General features: G+C 40.6%; 1 protein-coding gene across 7 annotated transcripts in view; it reads left to right on the forward strand.

The window, feature by feature from the left end:
* Positions 1 to 21,922, forward strand: part of LOC310659997 (uncharacterized protein) — a gene marked incomplete at its 5' end in the record, with an annotated part of 88,439 nt that overhangs the window by 35,122 nt on the left and 31,395 nt on the right. For 6 of the 7 annotated variants that reach the window (XM_083404327.1, XM_083404329.1, XM_083404330.1 and 3 more), the window contains 2 exons: positions 13,633 to 13,758; positions 19,390 to 19,514. Of the gene's footprint in view, positions 1 to 13,632; positions 13,759 to 19,389; positions 21,290 to 21,922 lie in introns of all 7 variants that reach the window. The other variant, XM_083404326.1, reaches the window with a different exon arrangement.

Raw genomic sequence — 21,922 nt, forward strand, 5'->3', positions numbered from 1 at the left:
TAAGTGTCTTTTGGGTTGCAACCTGAGTCTTCCAGATCTAAAGGAAGATGGACCAAAATAGCAAGCGATTGAGTTCTGCAGAACTCTTCATCAGGCTGGCTGCTGAGCAAAAGTGTGTGTGGTAGGGATGAACAGAAAGCTGGTATAAAGATAAAGCCATAAAGTCTGTAGCTGCAACAGTCTAAGATGGAGTCCTGGAGGGATTTTTTCATAGTGAATTTGATTAGCATATGCTAGGTGCTAATAGATTTTAGGTGCAATTCTGGGACAATGAAACACTTATATGTCTCAACAGGGCTCCCTATGATTTTTGTATGTTCCAGATCTGGAATTTCCACCATTTTTGTCCCTTGGCAATGACCATTTGCTCTTAACAGCATTACCACAGGCAGAAATTCAACAGATGTAGAATGGGAGATATGCTGGTGGAAAAGCCATATCTGTTTATTTTCTGCCTATTCAGCTAATTTTTGTGCACCCAGCTAATTTTCTTTCAACTGAAGCACATTGGTTAGCCATACGATGTAGCCCTTTACCCTGTTATAAGAATATCTGCAGGTTCTCTTGCATAAGTCCTATTGAAAGGCCTGGGGTTAGGGAACTGTGCAAAATCTAATACACAGTGAAAATTGCTTCTTCTGAGTAAACATGCATTGGATCAGGCTACACATATAAAGTACATTTGTTGAATATGTGGCTTGAGAAATCCTGTTATGAAACTGTTCTGTAAGATTTGCCACAACATGCTTAGCTGTCCAGTTATCTATGCAACAGAAAATACAAAAGTGGGACAAAGGAGTCCCAGTGAACTCCACAACTAGCTCAGTGGGAGAAAGTGCTTTGTGGACTGAGGTAAATGACTGCAGTTCTGTACATTTTTATCTGGAGGTAAGCCCTATTGAATTCCATAGGGTCTACTTCTGAGTAAATATGCATCGTAAATCGTGTATTTCATAGATCTGTTTCCATGCACAAATTCAGAAAGATACACATTGACAGTTGACGCATGTCATCTTTGTCACGGGTAAACAAAACTGTGTGTACAGGAACAAAAATACCACTCTTTGAACATGCATGAAACATATCATTGTGATATTAATTGCATTGAATCAACCTTCCAGAACCAAATTCAACACTGTGTAAGGCCATTAGCACACAAAAGATGAGCAAAACAAAATAAACCACACACACACACACACACACACACAGACTGGAGGTGCAAATCTAATGCATACTTTTTGTAGGAATCAGACCTATTAAATTTTGTGGGACTTCCAAGTAAACATGCATAGCTTGAATTTGCACAGGAAATGTGTGCAAGCAAGGAAGATATCTATTTGTTACTCTTTAGCAGGCTTCTTGAAACCACTTCACTGTTACTTAGAAGCCTGCAGTATTCTTCAACCAACGGAAGGCTTTCTAAGGCAAGACTTCAACTTGTCTGTTCGGTCTTCAGTAATTAGTAGCCAAGACTCAATATAATAATGCAGAACGCTGATGAAATAAACCACTTCTAAAATGGCTCCCACTTGGGACCACTTTATGGTCACGTTTGCTAATTCCTCAAATGTTTTATTATACCTCTTCCACTCGGCATGGCAAATCAGAGCCCAAACAGTCAATGTATCCTCCTGGCCCTTTCTTGTTCTTTTGCCACCTACAAAAAGCAGTAAGATGAATTTCAGTGAAATCCAAATCTGAAACTCTAAAACAAGGCTGCAGCCTTTCATCCCTACAGAACCGGAGAGAAACAAGAGCCAGCTAGATTAGCAAACATTAACCCCTCGAACAGGAGTGCACGCCTATTGAAGTGACAGATGTACGCTCCTCACAGATTTACTTACTGTACCTTTTAACACTCATCAGTTCTAAGAGCTGCGTATAATAGCAACTTTATCCTTGTCAGGAAAAGGCTTAATGTTACATTACAATGTGTTTTCTCAAATTTATATTGTTTGAAAACTTAATTCTCAGTTATTGTATTCAAAGTGCACATGAGATTAACACTTAGCACCAGATCTAATATAGCATTGGGCAAGACCACCCACAGTATTTCCAGCTGTGACCTTAGGATCAGTTTGTCTTTGGGCAAAATTGAGCCCCCCCCCGCTCATGCCAGTGCTGGATTTACACATAGTTAAAGCTTAGTTGCTGCCCACATGGTGTCCTATAGGTTTCTTAGTACTTGTACATTATTAACATCTTTATTCTCATGATCTATGGGAAATTTGCCTTTTATCTGAATAAGCCTTTCTTAAGGAGCCGGACCCCTAGAAATGGCATTTTTTTGAAGTTGCATATATGAAACTCTTAGTGACTAAAATAAAGCAAAGTATTTTTTAAACAAAAAAGATTTTTTTTTTTGGCAGGGGGCTCTGATAAAAGATATTTCAGCTTTCAAAACAAATTCATATCTCTTTTGCATCAGCTGAAGCCCTGTGTAGCCCTACTGGGAACATTTAAAAAAGAAAGGCAATTCTATTTTCAGATGAAGTTGTATTTAAGTAAATGAATTAAGGCATTGCTTTACTTTTTATGTGAACATAAAGAGTCTCTTGAAAGGCCTGTTGATCCCTTGACCACTAATAAAGACAGTGAAAATACTGGCTCTATTGAACCAAGCTGAGCAACCTAACCCCAGGCATGGATGAGCTTGTAGAACAGACACAGACCAGTGACCAGCATGTACTTGAATCAGGCATGACTGTGGGAAATACATTGTACTCAAAGCCAACTGGGGAGACTGATGATAAGGCTACTTCAATAGTTTTGCTGACTATGATAGGCCCACAGGGGGCATCCTTGGTAAGTTATAGATGGCAAAGCTTTCCCTTGTGGGCTTTGGTACACTCTGGTATTGTTCTCAAAGGGCATTTGGAAACTTTTCCTGTGCAAATTCCATTGAAATGAAAGGGACTGTCATGTGAGCAGAAATGTTAAATTTCAATCAGTTTGCTGAGGAGATGGTTCTCAGGGTGCCTGTGCCCTTGGCCAGACATGGTCCATGGTTTCCAATTTTTATGTTAAAAGGGCTGTAAAAGAAACTTGTGAAACCAACTTTTATGAATATATTACTCCACGGCATTTCCAGTTACATTAGGACTCCAAATCTAAGTTAAAAAGGTTGTGGTTGCCACAGAAACTCCACTCACAATTGCATAAGGTCTTCAGATTATGGCAGCAAGCTGCTCCAATGTAGATAAGATGATTCTTGAGGAGAGGGACTAATATCAGTACCCCTCCTGTTCTTGGAAATCTAGCCCTTGACCCTCACAAGAACTGTAGGCAAATGTTTCAGAACAACCATAACCCTAGTTCCCCAAAGGGTGAGAGTTCACCAGAGAGACAGGCATTCCTAAGTACGGAGAAAACAAATTTAGTTGGTATCTTGCCTTTGCCAACTGTCAGAAGTGTGCATTCTAGGTAGATCTGTACAAAGTTGCTTCCTAAGTTTGTGGAATCGTTAATTCCTTCTCTGCAAATTATTCTGATTTCAGTTTTCCCTGCAATGATTTATAACAACAAGACAAACAGCAGTATATTAGTTTTAATGTGTTCTGAAAAGCCAATAGCCTGATGGGTCTTAATTATTATTATTTTTTTGCAGTACAGTATGTTTTATTATTCACCTAGAAGTTTAATGGGCTTGATTTACAAGAGGAAGGGGTGTTCAACTGGCTAATACGCAAACACTTTTGAAGGATATTTAGAGAGGGTACAGAGTCTCTTGCCCAACCATTAACCTCTGCTGTTGCAGGGCTTTTATACTAATGACAGTAAAATCCATTTCCCTGTTCTTTGTGTTGTTATACCAAAGATTAAAGTGATGTTATTTGCCAAAGCAAGCAAAGTCCACCAGTTTAGTTAAAAACTAGAATTCTTAATGAACAATAATTTTCTACTAATCCAAAGGCAGATGTGCACCATGAGGGGGAGAAAAAGAGGAAATGTTTAGTATTGTTATAGGCATCTGTTTTATTAAAAATGCATTTGACAGGGTGCTAAAAAGTTACTCTGTGAATGCTTTGTTCTGTACGGTCCCTTTTGTTCCATGTGGTGGGATCTTGCAAATGTATATTCTTATGTTTGACCAAGCTATCAGAATTAGTTATATCCAATTGTCTCTGTAACTCTACACTGCATTAAACATCTTAGCAGCTTTTTAGTTTTACTACATTTCAGGGTATTGAGAAAATTGCTACCATTAACAAAAGTGGCTCTGAGGAGTCTGGAGGACTTCAGGAATGTTAATGTGTTGTAGAGACTTAAACATGTTAGTTCCAATTTGTTCCAGATAGATAGGAAAGCAACCCATCTGATTGCAGTTTGGTAACCTTTGCATGAGTTCATCCATTACATTTCCTAGCTGTATTTTCATGGGGTTTCTTGCATAAAGGAGGCGAACAGATTTTGATAGTTTGGGATTCAGCTAGCAGCCTGAATTTAAGCTGTCTCCCTCGCGATGTGCATAAATGTTAAATATGAGGCTGCAATCCTATACTCAAGTACCTGGGAGTAAGTCTCATTTCACTCAATGGGACTTATTTCTGAGTAATCATGTGTAGGCGTGCACTGATAATATGCTTATATGTCAGTTCTAAAGACATTTATGTGAAAGCAACATTTCAATAGAACTTTACTTCAAAGTGCTTAGAATCGTAGTAGCTACGATCATGACTAACACTTTATGTTAAACGCATTTACTTGGGAGTACATCTCATTGATTTTGATGGTATATACTTGTAAGTAAATGGAGTCAATAAGGCACATAAATAAATTATTATTTTTATTCCTTTTTGGTAAAATGAATCACAGATCTCAGTGGGAACTATGAGCCTGTTCAAAGCATGCATCAAAGAATGCAATGACTTAAATACATGATAAATCAATTTTCAAACTTGTGCAATATTGTATGTATAGTCCTTGCCAATATACTGTGACATAGGGCTACAGATTTTTCATGTTCTGTGTTCTTTTATTTTCCCTGTATTTACACACTAATCTTACGTTAACTGTAAAACGTCTAGGTTATGATCTAGGCACATTGTAAATATGAAAAATACTATTTATACTTACAGCCAACAGAAGTTTTAAAAGAATAAGTAGTTCAGGGTGTTCTATGACAATTTATAGCAAACCAAATATCAATTAAAATCCACCAAAATAGAATTATTAATTCAGAGCTCAATGAAGGATTATTATATATTTTTTGCTTTGTTTTATTCTTTGTCTGATGAATGCACAATGTATTTGTCAATTTAATTCTTCATTAATATATCCATTGTGCTTCCTCAGCACAATGCTCACATTGGGCACATGCAGATTCTTATTATTATTATTGCTTGAAAAAAACTACTATATCTAAATGTGCTTTTTAGGTTTCCTTTTAACATGCAGCTGTAAATCACATACTTTTAAAAGTGATTCCGGTTTATAGAAGATGTGCAAAAGCACTGAGAATAATTAAGTAAATTTTGTAAATGAATATGAAGAAGTCTAAATATATATTTTAAATTAAATTAACTGTACATTCTAAATATCCCCCTCATTATATCTCTCTGGAGAGAGAATTCTTATTCTGCGCTGAAATGTGATCTCACATTGGTGCATTGTTAGTGCCACATTTCACATATAAGTTCTGGAGCTGGTAGCATTTCATTGCAGGAGGAAGTTAACCATCATATTTTGGATCAATTTTATGGGAATTTACAATTAGTTTTAATAGGAAGTTTGTTTCACACACAAGGATTGCTGAAAGAAGGCTGATAAAGCAACTGCAGACTTTACGGTCCTCCTGTTTTAAAGGAACAGCAATGCCACTGTAAAAATATATCTTTGAATATGTCAGTCATGTCCTTTTAAAAGCTTTTTTTTAAAAAAAGGCAAGGAGAAAAAGACTTCAGACTCGCAACATCCATTGCAGGGAGTGTAAAAATGTTATAGGGGGCCAATCTACCTTAACCATATCTGATTATATTTGGATCAGTTATGTTTGGTTCAAACACCAGCATACCTAAGTCATTATGAAAGTATTGTACAATAAATGTAAAGCGGGGGGGGGGGGGGAGTCTGGATGCTACTGAGCATGGCAAACAGCATGTCTAAAAATTTATTACGTAATAAATAAATTTCTGTGAAGGTCTTCCTGTGTAGTGGCAGGAGACTGTTTTATTTTATTCTTATATGAAAAGAAGTCAAATGAATGCAAAATGTATTTAGGGAGACATGTGTCAAATGTAGCTTGGTTTTTCTGTTTCCATATCTTTAGCTGGATCGCAGTTTTTGCAGAAATCTACATTTGGCGATCACATGTTATTTAGTGCTAACATGTTAATAGGTTGATAATCTGTAAAGATTAAGAGGCAGGGGAAGGGATGCTGCTGTTAAACAGATGGCATGCTATATGAATTATGTCATTTCTATAGTTATAAAATAACTTGAGAAAATGTACTGTAACAGTATGCTAAGATTCATTACCCCCAAAATGCTTTCAGGAGGAAATGGGGATGGGAGCATAGACTCTTTCTCCACAAGCTTTACATCATAAAAAGGTTCAGCTTTCATGAAGAAAAGAAATCTAGCTTTGTCTGTTACTCCAGTGGTCACTCTCTCTTTGTATGCGCATTAAATAGCCGAATAGATTCATGCAAATAACTGTGGGGTGTTTAATTTGTTCTACTGAAGTAGAGACAACTACCAGCAAGAGCAATAAAAGTCGCATAATGAAATAAGAATACTACGAAATCCAAGGATTTTAGTGTGGCCCGTTATTCATTCAATTCCTGGCAGCCTTTATGATTACAAATCACTTGATTGACTAACTAGACATTCTCAGAGTGAATTATGAATCAGATTCATTTTTCCTGGTTGATAGTTGGTACATGTTGTAACTCTTCCTCTCTGTGATATATCAAGTTCTTGTAACAGTAATAAGAGATATAATCAACTCTTTATTTCAGGACAAATAAATTGCCTTTTCAAAAAATGAAATGTGGCTGCTAACATTTTAACAGGGCAGCAATGTAATTCCTGCCTGCTATTCCAAGGCGGAAGCTGATGTGATGAAATAGCTTTTAAGTATTTGACTTTGCTGAAATTATTTGAAGAGTAATATACCTTCTGTCCATACATGGAACTCCCATAGACTTCAGTGGAAATTATCAGCACTGATATGGGGAAATAGTAGCCCATTTCTTGTTTTGGAAACAAAAAAATCCTGAAGCAATGGAATCAAAAAATAACCAGTGATTTTTGTAGGAATATGTGAAGAATATCCCTGAATGACAACGCTGACACTGGAAAAACCCACAAGATTTAAGAACAGATTACTAATTGGCCATTGTCAGTCTGTCTATTTATTGTACAGTTTCATCAGACTATTTAATATGAGCCATATGGTGAAAGAGAAAAAGCGTAAGAATGAATGCACAAGGCACATTTCAAATATGATTTTAAAATACTGCAAATCTGAATTACTGCTGTAATTTCACATAGTCTGAATCAGCCCAAATTGGGCCAACATGGGGTAGCTGATAGAAACCCTTCCTAAGGACACTTCATCACATGGTCAATAGGAAGTCACTTCAAGGAGGGAATGAATTTGGTAGATGTCTAGTAGTTTGAGGGAAATTTCTCTTGGAATTTCAATGTACCATGGGCACTCCTTATTTTCAGGTCAGTGTAAATTTCATGACAACCAGAAAATGTGATGGATATACACCATCTAGATGAGTCACAACACCATTCAGATAAGGGAGAGCAGAACATCAGGCAATATTGTTTTGGCTCTCCGGCTACCGAGATGGAGAAACGTGTGAGCAAGTGAGCCATTGCAGAGCAAAGAAGGAAAAGTGGCACAATGTTTAGAAATGAAACCTAACAAGAGGTGCTTTTTGCAATTAAGCACCCTTGGTGAATGATGCTATTGCAAAGTTTTTGTAACTCTGCCCTTGGAATGCTTAAACCATTGCAATCTTAACAGAGGGGCTGGATTTGGCTGGAGACAATCATTTTTATAGAAACTGAAAGTGACAAGCGCACCTGCAACAAAATGCTACAGTGTGTATTCCTACTAAGTACCAGCCAGCCAGATCTCCAGCCAGATCCTCTTTAGGGACACTCCATTCCATTCCTCTTCCCCTATCCTACTTCCTCTGCACCCCACAACACTTAGCTACTGAGCAAGTTCAGTCCTCTTTGGGTTGTTTTTAGACCCCCCCAAAAGTTGTTGTTTTTTTGTTTGGACTTAAGCAAGACTTTGGGTTCCCTCAAGCCTGCTAACACCTCTCTCTTGTGTACAGCTGGTGGTGCTGTTTTGGCTACAAAATAAGAACCAAGATCACCCAGTGAGCTGGGTGGAAATTTGAACCCAGATTTGCCTCCCATTTTTGTCAAACTTTCTAAGGACTACACCTTAACCCTAACCCACACACACTCTAATCACTAACCATTTCATTATGGTGACTGTGTGAGAAGACAGCATGGTGGCCTGCAATCACATTTTTGCTTTGCTTTATGAAATATGGAAAAGAACGATTGGGAATACCAACTGACTGAATCTGAACATGACTGTAGAAGGGGCTGTCACAATGGGTATCTGTGATACAAGTGGATGGGTAACAGAATGGGACACACACATGCCTGCACATTGTGGCAAAGCTTGTGCGCGTGCGCGCGTGCACACACACACACACAGAGCAGTTCAGTTTGGTGAGACTTGTGTCCACTTGGCTCTGTCCTTGCTCTATAATGACAGGTTAGACCAGGGGTCAGCAACCTTTTTCAGCCGTGGGCTGGTCTACCATCCCTCAGACCATGTAGGGGGCTGGACTATATATTTTTTTTGGGGGGGGGGAATGAACAAATTCCTATGCCCCACAAATAAACCAGAGATACATTTTAAATATCCTGTATCCTGCTTGGCAGGGGGTTGGACTCGATGGCTCTTGTGGTCTCTTCCAACTCTATGATTTTATGAAATAAAAGGACACATTCTACTCATGTAAAAACACGCTGATTCCCGGACCGCCCAAGGCCGGATTGAGAAGGCGATTGGGCTGCATCCGGCCCCTGGACCTAAGGTTGCCAACCCCTGGGTTAGACTGACATGAGTCAGATGTTTGGATTTTGGATGAAGAGAACAAAGCAGAAAGGTCTTTGGTCAAGTCCTGGTAAGAATTTGGGGATCAGGCCACAGATAAAGGGGTAAGGAGAAAGTGATACCCACCTAGCATCTATACGCATTTTAATATCAGGCATGCTTTGAAAGGATAGCATTAAGCATAAGCCACCACAGCATATTATATTCCATGTCTTATCCTCTCTGCATCTCTTTAACTCTTATGAAAGGTTTTAATTTCTAAATTAAAACAGCCTATATAATCAGCCTCAGAAGCTCAGATTTGTAAGACATCCTGTTATAAAATAATGTGTACCGTGATCCAGTCTTAAGACAGGCACTTTTAAAGTACCACTGATTCCAATAGGAGAGAGTTATGTCATGCTTTCCCACTGATAATCAAGAGGACTAAAATACTCTTACTTTTGCCTGGATCATGATCTGGATCCAATAATTATCTAACCTGCTCTCCATAGCCTCCGAAGACTCTCAAAATCTCCACACACTACAGAAGGGTACAATTCAATGTTACTGGGCTGAACTAAAGGTGTTATAAATGATCTTATAAACCCCTGCACAGCACAGTATTTGTCAGTGTCCTCTCCTTTTGTCAGCTGATGAGGGTGTTGAGGTCACTGTATGTGAGTGTGAGTGTTTTCTCATTATTCCATTGCTGGCTGTTGCCTGCTGGGTCATCTTTGCATTGGCACCTTGGCTATGGAATTGTCTCCTTCTGGAGGTTTGGAATGCCCCAACCTTGATGGTATTCTGCTGTCAGATTAAAATACATCTGTTCTTAGCAATTGGCAAATCAAATTAAGGCTATTCAAGATTTTAAGATGTGTTGAACAGCTGCTATTATATGTGATTGTTTTACCACTGAGTGATAAGTTTATAATAATAATAATAATAATTTATTATTTGTACCCCGCCCATCTGGCTGGGTTTCCCCAGCCACTCTGGGCGGCTTCCATAGAAACAAAAAATACAATAAAATATCACAGATTAAAAACTTCCCTGAACAGGGTTGCCTTAAGATGTCTTCTGAATGTCAGGTAGTTATTTATCGCTTTGACATCTGTTGGGAGGGCGTTCCACAGGGCGGGCGCCACTACCGAGAAGGCCCTCTGCCTGGTTCCCTGTAGCTTTACTTCTCGCAATGAGGGAACCGCCAGGAGGCCCTCGGAGCTGGACCTCAGTGTCCGGGCAGAACGATGGGGGTGGAGACGCTCCTTCAGGTATACTGGGCCGAGGCCGTTTAGGGCTTTAAAGGTCAAGACCAACACTTTGAATTGTGCTCGGAAACGTACTGGGAGCCAATGTAGGTCTTTCAAGACCGGTGTTATGTGGTCTCGGCGGCCGCCCCCAGTCACCAGTCTAGCTGCCGCATTCTGGATTAGTTGTAGTTTCCGAGTCACCTTCAAAGGTAGCCCCACGTAGAGCGCATTGCAGTAGTCCAAGCGGGAGATAACCAGAGCATGCACCACTCTGGCGAGACAGTCTGCGGGCAGGTAGGGTCTCAGCCTGCGTACCAGGTGGAGTTGGTAGACAGCTGCCCTGGATACAGAATTGACCTGTGCCTCCATGGACAGCTGTGAGTCCAAAATGACTCCCAGGCTGCGCACCTGGTCCTTCAGGGGCACAGTTACCCTATTCAGGACCAGGGAGTCCTCCACACCAGCCCGCCTCCTGTCCCCCAAAAACAGTACTTCTGTCTTGTCAGGATTCAGCTTCAATCCATTAGCCGCCATCCATCCTCCAACCGCCTCCAGGCACTCACACAGGACCTTCACTGCCTTCACTGGTTCTGATTTGAAAGAGAGGTAGAGCTGGGTATCATCTGCATATTGATGGACACCCAGTCCAAACCCCCTGATGATCTCTCCCAGCGGCTTCATATAGATGTTAAAAAGCATGGGGGAGAGGACGGAACCCTGAGGCACCCCACAAGTGAGGGCCCAGGGGTCTGAACACTCATCCCCCACCACCACTTTCTGAACACGGCCCAGGAGGAAGGAGCGAAACCACTGTATAACAGTGCCCCCAGCTCCCAGCCCCTCTAGACGGTCCAGAAGGATGTTATGGTCGATTGTATCAAAGGCCGCTGAGAGATCCAGCAGAACCAGGAAACAACTCTCACCTTTGTCCCTAGCTCGCCGGAGATCATCAACCAGCGCGACCAAGGCAGTTTCAGTCCCATGGTGAGGCCAGAATCCCGATTGGAAGGGATCCAAATGGTCCGCATCCTCCAGGCGTGCCTGGAGTTGTTCAGCAACCACGCGCTCAATCACCTTGCCCAAGAATGGAAGATTTGAGACTGGGCGATAGTTGGCCATACTGGCCGGGTCTAAAGATGGTTTTTTAAGAAGCGGTTTAATGACCGCCTCTTTCAGCGGATCTGAAAGTTTAGTTGCTTTGTGAGTTTTCTTTTTGCATACTATGTTGTTTTATGGCATTTTGTAATGAAGAGTGGCCTAAAAGTTTAATAGATACATAAATAAATTGGAAGCATTAAATTTATGAATGATATGTTTCGTGCAAAATTGTTTAGATCCCATCCCACAAGTTTTAAGACCAGTTTTAGAAAGTATTGACAGGAATGCATGCATCATTAATATGAATGGAACAAAAACTTACGGATCAGATGGAATTCACACCAAGAATGTACAAAAGCAGATTCTTAATTCCATTATGCTTGCCCAGTCAGATATTTTTAAGGCATAACACTGTTAAAGGAAAAATCCCACACTTCTAGGGCCGTCATTTATCAGACATGTGAACTTTGCCAAGTGCGGTAAATCTCAGAGACCAGAATACCTTTCAGAGATGTAAATCATAGTTTCTGATCTGTTTCTAAACAATTATACTCCTAGTAAGCAGCTCAGCCTTGAATAGAATCATAAACCAACCATTTGGTTAATATTCAGTAAAAATGTATGCACCTCCATGACAAGATTCCCCAATCTAATGGGATTTACTTACTTATTTCTCCAGATGGGGAAAAAAGTATCAGAGTGGTGTGAAGGTATTATTTATGCTGATTTCCCCTCCATAGATCTAGGTGGTATTGCATTTGAAAATGTTCAGCTGCTTATCATGCCCATTACTGAGCTGGTGTAGCATTATAGCTAACAGTACAATCCTATACATTTCTGTACAGGGACGCGGGTGGCGCTGTGGTCTAAATCACTGAGCCTCTTGGGCTTGCTGATCGGAAGGTCAGCAGTTTGAATCCTCCTGACGGGTCAGCTCCCGTTGCTCTGTCCCAGCTTCTGCCAACCTTGCAGTTCAAAATCATACCAGTGCAAGTAGATAAATAGGTACCACTGTGCAGGGAAGGGAAATGGTGCTTCCATGCACTCTGGTTTCCATCACGGTGTTCTGTTGCATCAGAAGCGATTTAGTCATGCTAGCCACATGACCTGAAAAGCTGTTTGTAGACAAATTCTTGCTCCCTTGGCCTGAAGTGAAATGAGTGCCGCATCCCGTAGTTGCCTTTGACTGGACTGAACCGTCCAGGGGTCCTTTGCCTTTACACATTTTTGTATGCATACCTAAAATCTGAGCTATGTATTATGAAGGGCAGTATAATTGCCCTAAATCAGGGGCAGCAATCTGTAGCTCTAGGCTATGTGTAGCATCTGGATGGATGTCAAAGGACTTCTGCAAGCTGTCATTTCAGACCTTTAGTTTGCAGGGAGAAAGGAAGCCCCTCTCGTCTCTGCCATGTGGCTCCCAACAGATTATCTCTGAGTGAATTTGGCCCTCAACTGATAAAATCTTGTGTACTCTGTCCCAAATGAATAAGCCTAGAACTGGCTATCAAGTGAAGGTGCACAGCTTGTATGAGTGAAGTAGGAATTCGATGCTCTGCGTTGTGGACCAGTGAAAGCGTAAATGTCGATTGGCGCTTAGGGTGAGAAACTTGAATCTCTCATGGTCTGAATCTCCCAAGAGAGGCAAGTCTAGTGCTTTGAGAACCTTTGTGTTCTATTATTCAATATATCTATATTAAAAAATAAATAAAGATGAGGGGTCGCTTAAGGAAGTTTGATCATTGTTTAACATACAAGATGATCTGTATTCATTTTCATCATTTCATGGCTCCCACTTGGCAGCTTCCTCATGACACTCGTCTTTTACTGATGCTTTGAAGTGTCTCTTGCTTTACTTTGAGTTCCTTGAACTCACCTGCAGTAGGCAGTTCATTTTCAAGTTAACTTTCCTATCCTCCTGATGTCAGGTTTTCTTTTCTTTTTCAACATTACTTTTTTCCTGAATAAATCTCACAGAGTTCAGTATCCTATATATAGCGAGTCTCCTATTTTAAGGAAGGGAGGACTGATAAGTATTTCAAATTGACCAACTTCATTTCACAGGTAACGACTGATCTTGGAAAGCAGGCATTGTGTGAAGTCATTTGCATGTGCTTCCCCTGTAGAATTGCCTTTGTCATGTGGGATAGCGGGATGTATACATTCTGATGTGAATAATATCTCTCTGTCTTTTTGTAGAGTTTTCAGCGTACCTCGTATTGCTGGACATGATGTTTTAAGTTCAAGACTGTAGATCCACTGAGCAATGGGCAATGTTTGCCGCAATCGTGAAGAAGAGTCTTGCAGTACCTTAAAGATCAGCAGGTATTGACTTTTTTTTTACCACTTTGCTTTTAAACACTATGGTTCACAATTATTATTGTCATTCAGGCACATAAGGATTCAAGCCTATCTTAGAGGCAGTGATGGCCACAGACCTGGGTGGCTTTTAAAGACAAAGTCACGCAGGAGAAAGCAGTAAGTGGCTATGGACCCTGATGGTTATGTTCTACCTCCACCATCAGAGGCAGAGAACACTTCTCAATGCCGGTTGATGGAAACCGAAGAAGAGGAGAGTGCTGTGGAGCTCCAGTTTTCCTTGAGATCAATTTGTGGCATAGGAGGTGGTTGTGGCTTAGGGGCCTATATGTATGGTGTTGATTGGGTAGTTTGAGGTGGGCCAACTGAATCCAGCTAACCAAGTTCCATTCCTTTAAGCAGATAATAGGCATTGTCAAGGCTGACAGTGCTGACTAGCTGATAAGTCAGAGTCATGAATGCTGAAGGATGTAGGAGGAATCGGTTTTGCATACTTTTATTTATTTATTTGTTTAATTCATGAACTGCTTCTCGAGAAACATCCCCAAATAGTTAACAACAACAATGCACATAAGCACTGGAACAGTAATCACCACTTAATTGCCACTTAAAAGGCTTGTTGGAAGAGAAAGGTGTGGAAAAGACAATAAAGATGGCATGTATCTGATATATAATGGGAGGGAGTTCCAAACAGCAGGTGCCACCATGCTAACTTCAGGATGAGATGATACCTTTCCTGTAGAGCCCAGTGATCTGCTGGGTATATAAAAAGTGAAGCGATCTTTCAGGTATCCTAGTTGCAAGCTTTGTACACAAGCACCTTAGAATTATATATGGAATCCAGTGGTTCTGACCCAGTTAGCTTTGTACTACTTCCTGTATTGAGTCCCCACTTATATCTGAGCCACTTATGTATTATCAGGTTTTTTAAAAAACAAACCTAATTCCATGCAAATTTATATGCAAAAATTACATATATTATGCAGGCAGAGGGCCTTCTCGGTAGTGGCACCCACTCTGTGGAATGCCCTCCCATCAGATGTCAAGGAATTAAACAACTATCTGACTTTTAGAAGGGAAGTTTTTTAAGTTTGATGTTTTATCACTTTTTTTATTCTGTTGAGAGCTGCCCAGAGTGGCTGGGGAAACCCAGCAACATGGGCAGGGAATAAATAATACATTATTATTATTATAATTATTATTATTATTATTATTATTATATAAGAGCCAAGTCCTATGCAGTATTATATTTATGTAGTATAATTGTATAAGTATATGCATTTCTATACAATTATATTTGTTGGTTACTCTGGAAACCTGGAGTGTATAGGCATATAATAATGCATATAATATGCAAATATTGTTTGTATTACAAACAGAACTGGGGTAAGGGGGACAAACACTCTCTTTTCACTGAGATTACAGAGCAAGGCAGGAATTAGAAAAAATCTATGTGAATAAGCTTGACATCAAGATCTTCAGAAAAACCCATTCCTATGCCTACGCACACTGTTCACTACTATGTACACAACTTTGTATTGTGGACAGAGTGAGAAAATTGTGCCTGTGAAATAGCTATTAAACAGGCACAATCTGAAGGCGTGGAATTCTGCATTCAAGTTATTCATTGATTTTCACCTTATACAACCCTAGTGAAGTCAGAGATGTGTCAAGAATGTAGGTCAGTACTGGAAATAGCTCACTAGAATATATCAATGAATTTTAAAAGAGATTGTGGGAGTTCAGTGTTGACCTGAAACTGAACTGAGGGGTCCAATCTGATCAAACTACCAGCTGCATCAGCTTATTGTTCCCAATTGTGAATTTATTTCTATTTCCTGCCCCCAAACCACAACCTACATGACAGAAACATGATGAAATTTCCTCTTGGCAACCACACCTTTTGACTACTGAATAAAATGAACTAAAACACAATACTCATTTCAATTACAGTAATTTGTTTTAGTCTTGAGAGCAGGATTAATAAGGCAAAGAATGCTTATAAAGGTGTGGGTAAAATCATTCACCACAGAAAAATAAGAAAATGGAACTACTGCCATGTGTGAAACTGGGGTAAACAGAAACCCCTTTCTCTTTACAAGATGAGGCTGGATTCATGTCTCCTGACACTTGTGGTTTTCATGTAGGACCTCCAGGCTGCAGTCCTCTATCAACTTACCTAGAAGTAAGCCCACTGAATATAATGGAACCTACTTTTGCTGGAGTAAACATGCATGGGAATGTACTGTTAAAGCATTGCCTCATGACTCTTAGGTAAAAGAATGGCTTCCTCAGGCCACAGTGGCCAACCAGATCCTGAAGTTGCATTTAGTCATCATTATTAGTAGCCAGTGATGATTGAAGACACAGGTTGCACATAGAATGTAGAATGTAGAAATGTGGAGGACTAACCCTAAGACTGGAAATATCAAAAACGCTAGAGAAATTGAAATGAACATATTCCCCCCTCCCGAGCCACAACACACACACACAGCATGCACCACACAACATTCTCACATGTCTACATGCATGCACACCCCCATTAGGGCTACATTCTCCTCCAAGCTGATCTTCCAGGAGGTTGCAACTAGAGAGGGCTGGGCTAACTCTCCCTTTCCATTGCTCTCTCCAAGATGATTACCAAGCCCTTCACAGCAATTAAGTTTGAAAAAAGTCTTCCAATGGAACCAGGAGTTGGTGCCCCCCCCAAGCTTAAGTGTGGTATGTGTGGTGTTTTCGGTTTCAGGGCATGTCACAGAGTATGGGAAGGGGTTGGGCCACTGAAAGACATTTTGTTGTTTGAACTTCCGGCGGGAGACACGGTGAGCTGAGTCATCTTTTACTAGTGGGCTCGCTAGTAGGATGATTAAAACAAGACATTTTGCAGTCCGAAGTGAAGGACAGGATGGACTCCTAGGGGCCAAGTCCTTCCACCCCTCCGCAATAAAATATTTGAGGAATCTGACCCACCCCCCAAACTGATGGGCACTGTCATTCAAATGGTGTGTGTGCACAGCCTCTTGTGGGGCAGGGTTTACCTGCCCCCCCTATTTTATTCAAGTTGGCACCTTTGATGTCTGCCCTTTTTAGATACAGAAGCTGGTCTGGCAATTGAATCTTAGTTCAATGTCCTTTGCTGCCTTTGAGTATAGCAGGCTATGCTAGCTAAGGGGCACAGAATATGCTACATAGCAGTGTACACACAGCTCTGTCTCAGAGACCTGTCTATGGCTTTCTGCCCTCCTGCACTGGCTGCCTTTGTCAGCCACCTCACTCTGCTCTTGAGTGGGGCGCCAGCTCCATGCAGGGTATATCTTTGCCACCCAGCTACTAGTACAAGCAGTGACATGTGGCTCTTTGACTTAATTAGGGGACTGTTTTGTAGCTTGTGACCTAGATACGTCCTTCCAGGCTGTTTCTGAAGAAGGCAAAGGCTGTTTATAAACAGGGCAGCCAAGTATTCCTTCAGAGGTTCACTAAGCATGAGGTAACAGGAGGATGAAGTGTCAGAAGTCAAAGGTGCGGAACCATCTTGGGCTTGCTCTTCTGAAGAGCCTGTAACTGCTGTTCAGGCTGAGGACTTGGAAACAGTCCACTGAGAGGTTTCCTGCCAGGGGATTTGTTAGCTGCAAGAGCTTGACTGAGACAGGATTGCATTACAAAAATGGTCTTTATTCCTCTGCTGCCTTGCAAACTCCTCTATATCAAATATATAACTTCTTGGCAAAACTTACAAATTGCTATTTCAAAGAAATAATGCATACATTATGTTTTGCCTCTTAGGGATGGAGGCTAAACGTGAGCATTTATTAAGCCAATTATTTATTGCAGATGACACCAGCAAATAGCAAGCTAGATAAAATGATACTCAGATAACAGAAGGATTTTAGAAGACTGAAAACTACCTGGTAACAATTGCAAATACTTGAGCTAGATGCACATTATAAGAGCAAGGCCATTAACAAAATATATTACCTACTAAGCCGCTTGCTTTTGACCTATGGCCTGGTCGGTACACACAGCAGAATGGATTGTACCACTTTTGACTGCAGATGGAAGAATTACATTTTAAAATATTTGTGGCTTTTAAAAAGAAGAAAAGTCCCTGAAGTCTGACTGCAAAGAGCTTGTTATATGAGTAAACATGTCACCTGTAGTCTGAAGTGGTACAGTCCAGTGACACCTGCTGAAATTCCTTTTTCTATGCAATGAGAAAAGGCAGAAATGTTTGGTCCTCCTTTATATCTGGTTACTTACTGTTCTGGGAAGTAGGGTGCATGGGGAAAAGGGTATTTGATCTACAGATATGCTGGAGAAAGCTAGTAGATGGAAAGGGACATTACCCACCTCTTCTCCCCCTTCTCCTAAGGATTGGGGAAAACTTCTGAATGAGGGGGGCTGTAGCATGGGGGTGGGAGGGAAAGGAAGAAAGCCTGAAAATCATGCAGAAACATTTTCTGGGAATGGGAGCTCCATCTGGCTGCCTTTTGTTTTTAGGTCCTTGCAGATTTTATTCATGCTCTTGTACTCTGGAATCTGATGAAGGACAGCTAAGAAATGTTTCAAACAAACAAAACACCCAAGTTTGACTCCTGCCAGTGGCTGTTTCTTTACATTTCTTTCTCTGGCAAGGGACACTGAACATAAAGGAAATGTAATCTTTGTGTGTGGTACAAAATTCATTCTTCCACTTAATTCATTTTTGTGTTCCCTCATGTGTTGGGGCCTGGTGGTCGGAGCTCCACAGCTTTTTTGTGTTTGATCAAAGGAGAATGAAGTAGCACCACACTTGCCTCACACCACAGCAAGAAAATAGGTTTATTCACCCACCTTCTGGCACTTAGCATCATTCCAGAGTTGGGTACAAAGCCCTAAGGCCTTAGTTTAGGGTTGTAAATTGTGGTGGCCTTTCAGTGTGCCCAGCTCAATGTCAGAGCTCCTTGGCTTCCTTCTTCCTCTGGTGCCACTGCATTCTTCTTTCTATGGGCACCTGGTTTATTTGGCCACCCTGCATCCAGAAGGTTGCACCTCTTGGCAGACTGATGCCATGAGAACCAGTCTTTCCTTAGCCCTCTGCTGGATTTTGCTTGTTCTTCTTCTCTCAATTATCTGACACCATCCGTCTCTCCTCTTTCCTCCCCCCCCCCCTGTATTGAGCCTAACTCTTTTTCTTATTTCTCAGAGTCAAGGGCTCCACCCTTCTATCGGCCCCCTACCTCCTTTGACCTTTTGTCCTCTCCCTCTGTTTCTTGGGGCCCTGCCAACCAGGCTCCTTCATCCCTTTCTCTTCTGGGGTAACTTCTCTTGGATTTCTGTGTGCCCTGTATTAAACAATCACGTGAAAAGTATCTAAGTATGCTGTGAATGGAGAAGACAGTTGGAACATGGGGGACAGAGGTTGAGATTTTCCAGCACTTGTGAACCTTGACAGGTCCACCATACCTCTCAAAGTAATTGTGAGGATAAATACACGAGGCTGAAATATTCTTGAGAAAAAGACATTCATAAAAATGTTACACTGTGATGTAGAGGCAGATCATTTGAAAGGTAAGAAGAAGCTTAGCTCGGCTATGTGCACTATCAATGCTGAAAGCCTTCTTCTGTTCTTTACTGATGGAGCTTCATTTTTATTTTCAGACTGTGCTTTGCCAATTTCCTGCTCACACTGACTATCTGCAGGGAACCCAAGCAAATGGCTAGCAGGAAGGTCACTTGCATCCTTTTCTTTGTTTTCGTGGAACCATTGCCTAATGTAAATACAGGTAAAACTATGAATTTATTCTCTCACTGTGATTCATTGAACAATGGCAAGCTCTTCTGACGCTGTTGTGTAAGTCCCACTTTTTACAACTTACTCGGGGGGAAAAATATTATTTGTATTATTCTTCCTCCCACCAACTACAACTGAATAAACAGAACTGTCCTTTTAAGTAATAGCTGTCTTCTATCAAGCAACCCCCAGTGTTTCTACATATGGTTCTGCTAAACTGGGTATACAAAAACCTGTTGCATGCATGGACATCCATTCATCTTATTTGTTTCCCCATGAGGCAAGCATGAGACAATGTAGAAATAGGCATGGCTTTTCTTGTCATTGGTCTCTATTTTGCAAATGGTACTTTAAAAAAGAGCAATTACAAATACATGTTTATTTGGAAGTAAGTACCACTGAGGTCAATGGGGCTTTCTCCCAGGTAAGTGTGCATAGGTGTGTCTTTAACATAGTGGTGCACCAAGTATTATTTTGCCAAATTGAATTTTGTTGAATAGTGTATTAATGTTATACTCATGTTAGTTTGCACTGCCTGCAGCCAGGAGAATGAAACTGATTGATAATGTTCAAATTTTCCTTAAAAACACAATCAGTTTCTGTAAAGGCTGACCCAAGTGAAAATGTTGCAAGTAAAAGCTTAATGGGTATTAAATAAACCATTTAGCATTGTTAATAGGTGTAAACTAACATGACAATAATGGATTTGCTAATTTATAGTCATAATACCCAACAATGCTCAACTAGGCTCCTTTTGTCTATAACTGGAGTGGCAAAATTCCCTATTTGCTTTGAACAAGGTAATACCTAGAGTCTTATGATAATATTTTATTTTCCATATTTTCCCCAAGTTCAAGTTTGGAAAGATACACATTATTTCAGCCCCCACTATTTTATGTTAGTTTTATTTTAAATGAAGTAAAATGGGAACAATTGGAGGCCCACCTACCAATTCACCATACGAAAAGTATGACCAAGGCTAGATTTGTTGTGATAAAATATGTCAGGTTACAAGTGAAACTCTAGGTGAGCTATTTATTAGGACACAATAGCTTCTTAATCTGTTAAAAAAACACATATAACTAATAGACATCAAATCATTTCCTTGGATTTAGTACCTCCAAATATGTAGAAACCTCTAAGGACATATCATAATAATGGGAGTCATATTTTTTGCTTTAATAACTAAAAAGTGTGCTTTGAAGTAATGTGGTCTCACTGTAATCTACCATCAAGCACCTAAACTAACAGAAAAGGTAGAACCATCACAATGGAGATTGTGGAGACGGAAGTGTGTAATCAGATAAATGAAAATAAAGTTTGGAAAAGGATTGCAGAGGAGTAACAAGAGATATTACTGGTGTGTTTCTTAGTTCATTGTTGTTTTTCTTTCAGTAAAAGTTCTATCAGCTGGGGAGACTTGTTCCCTTCTTTGAAGCTAGCTCTTGTTTCTCTGAAGTCAGATTCCTTATTCCCAGGGCTCCACTCTGCAATGCCAGCACAAACATACATCAGCAGCTGCACAGCACTTTCCAGAGTTAGCAAGAAGCTATCAAGCAATTACTTATTCCACTTTAGATCCATGACCGTGATTTTACACCACAGGTCTGAGAAAATCAAAGACAATGAGTAAAGTCAACAGTCGCAGAAAGCAAGGTCATGTGGACAAAGAAATGGACTACACCTGACTGTATTTAATTTGAACGATAATATTTGATAAGATGCCACACTATAACCCCAGTGATAATGTTGTGTTGAATAGTTTGGGTAAGGCATTCTCTTAATTTTTCAACCTTGGCTACTATTGTGGTCTCCAGTTTGGGGGGGGGGGAGTATCTATAGTGGTGTGGCGGCCTTTGTATGTGCCTACCACATAGATGAGTGATGTAATATGAAAGTAACATGTGCTTACATTGGTATGTACATGCATGCACCCAAGTTTTGTAATCCGTCCATCTAAAAAGTGAATTGGTGGGCTTTGGGAAGGGGAAATGCATGCATAGGAATGTGCATACAGTACTGCAATAAATATGTTATATTGTGCATGTAGGGATGATGTCAAGCAAGTGCACAGATCTTAGCCACCTTCAAAGAGGAGCCAGAGAGGAGATCATAGAATCATAGAATCATAGAGTTGGAAGAGACCACAAGGGCCATCGAGTCCAACCCCCTCCCAAGCAGGAAACACCATCAGAGCACTCCTGACATATGGTTGTCAAGCCTCTGCTTAAAGACCTCCAAAGAAGGAGACTCCACCACACTCCTTGGCAGCAAATTCCACTGTCGAACAGCTCTTACTGTCAGGAAGTTCTTCCTAATGTTTAGGTGGAATCTTCTTTCTTGTAGTTTGGATCCATTGCTCCGTGTCCGCTTCTCTGGAGCAGCAGAAAACAACCCTTC

Source organism: Podarcis tiliguerta (genome assembly GCF_965153285.1).
Source record: "Podarcis tiliguerta genome assembly, chromosome: 11".
NCBI lineage: Eukaryota > Metazoa > Chordata > Lepidosauria > Squamata > Lacertidae > Podarcis > Podarcis tiliguerta.